The sequence below is a fragment of the Gopherus evgoodei genome, chromosome 22 (genome assembly GCF_007399415.2).
Source record: "Gopherus evgoodei ecotype Sinaloan lineage chromosome 22, rGopEvg1_v1.p, whole genome shotgun sequence".
NCBI lineage: Eukaryota > Metazoa > Chordata > Testudines > Testudinidae > Gopherus > Gopherus evgoodei.
In genome coordinates, this window is record NC_044343.1 from 6,734,776 (window position 1) to 6,737,012 (window position 2,237).

A 2,237-nucleotide genomic window follows, 5' to 3' on the forward strand; every position below is an offset into this window, starting at 1 on the left:
GCTGCACAGAGCTAAACTAGCAAAGCACCGAGAAGCAATCATGGCGTTGGCAGAGGTACCTTCCATTTGAGGTGCGTCAAGTGAAGGGATTCTTCACCCCAGGGCGTAGTTTACAGGGAAATACATCGTCGCTCATGACCCTGCCTGCACAGACTTGCTTGGAAGTGCTGAAGAGTTTGCATTCTAGGGGTGAGATATTTTTCCAAAGCAGGCAGGTGGTGACCCACGCTCTGCACCCGTTGACTTCATGGGAGCAGAGTGAACCTAGCGTTGAATTCTCAAAACACCCTTCAGCGTTTGGCCTTCATTCAGCAGTATAGGTCTGTCTCCTTTAATGGGAATTAGAATTGCTTTATTTTCCCATTGGGGCTTTTATATGCTTCAGCCGATTTCACCTTAGGAGAGGGAAGAGCTAGAGCCTGTTAGGAAACTTGTCCTGCCGTAGCTGAGGTGGCAGCTGGTTTTGTGGAGAGTAACTTAGAAGTACGTGTGGAATATGGCAGCAGCATTCAGTATTTTTTTGGGGTAGTAAATACATTTCAAATACGTCTGGTTTAAATTTCCAAGAGCGATTCGTTGATTTGGGGTGCCCAACTTGAGGCACCTGGAAGGACTCCCATCTTCCAAGTGTGGGTGCAGCTCACTTTTTGAGAATCAGCCCCTTTCAAGATATCACACATTTGCTCTGAGCGGCACGGTAAGGGGGTGGGGGATTGGATAAGGGGCAGGAGGTCCCAGGGGGCAATCAGGGGATAGGGAACAGGGGAGGTTGGATAGGCATGAGAGTCCTGGGGGGCCTGTCAGGGGGCCAGGATTTGGATAGGGGTCGGGCAGTCAGGGGATAGGGGGTTGGATAGGGAATGGGGTCCAGGGGGGCAGTTAGGGGTGGAGGGGTCCCAGGATGAGGCAGTCAGGGACAAGGAGCAGGGGTGGGGGGTTGGATGGAGGGCAGGGGAGTTTGGGATGTTGGTCACGGGGCAGGGCTGTGGATGGTTGTTGGGGAGGAAACAGAGGATTGAATGGGGGCAGGGCTCCCAGGGGGCAGTCAGGAAGGAGGGAGGGTTGGATGTGGCAGCAGGGGGCAGTCAGGGGACAGGGAGAAGGGGTGGTTGGATGGGGCAGGGGTCCCAGGGGAGCTGTCAGGGAACAGGGGTGGCAGTGGATGGGGCAGGAGTCAGGGGGGACAGATAGGAGGTGGGTGCCAGGCCATGACCCCCTCCCCTAACCGGTTCTCCATACAATTTATGAAACCCGATGTGGCCCTCAGGCCATAAAGTTTGCCCACGCCTGCTCTAAACAGACAAGATAGATTAGGGGGAAAGGATATAAAGAGGTTGAAGTGTTGGGATGCTTGTTGCAGTTGTTCAAAACAGCTGCCAGCTCTAATGAGACTTGATTTCTCAGGATGCAACCAAGTTGGCTGCACTTTTTGGCATTTGGAGCATTGCAGAACATGTTGAACTGTTAGTCATTTACATGCGCTGCCTTGAATAAGGCCTCATAGGTTATCAAATCCACCTTTAAAATGTCACCGATTTGGTACCAAGTGTTACATGGACTCCTGCTGCTTTTTTGGAAAGGGTTGAATGTATATATTGTTTGCAGTGTTGTTCTAGCCAGTGGTCCCGAGATATTAGAGAGACAAGGCGGGTGAGATCAAGAAGACCATGTAGCCTGAAAGCTCGTCTCTTTCAGAAACAGACATTGGTCCAGTAAAAAATATTGCCTCACCTACCCTGTGTGTATACTAGGGGTAGGCAACCGATGGCCCAAAGGCAGCACGCGAGCTGATTTTCAGTGGCACTCACACTGCCCAGGTCCAGGCCACCGGTCCAGGGGGCTCTGCATTTTAATTTAATTTTAAATGAAGCTTCTTAAACATTTTAAAAACCTTATTTACTTTACATAAAACAATAGTTTAGTTCTGTATTATAGAATTATAGAAAGACTTTCTAAAAAGGTTAAAATGTATTACTGGCACGCAAAACTTTAAATTAGAGTGAATAAATGAAGACTTGGCCCAGCACTTCTGAAAGGTTGCCGACCCCTGGTGTATACGGTCTAATATGGCCACCTAATGGAATCAGGGAGAAATGCAACTTGTCTTCTGAAACCCCCGAGAAAAATCTACACTAAGGCCAGGTCCACACTACAGCGTTAAATCGATTTAACGCTGTAACTGTCCACACTACAAGGCACTTAAAATCGATTTTAAGGGGTCTTAAAATCAATTTCTG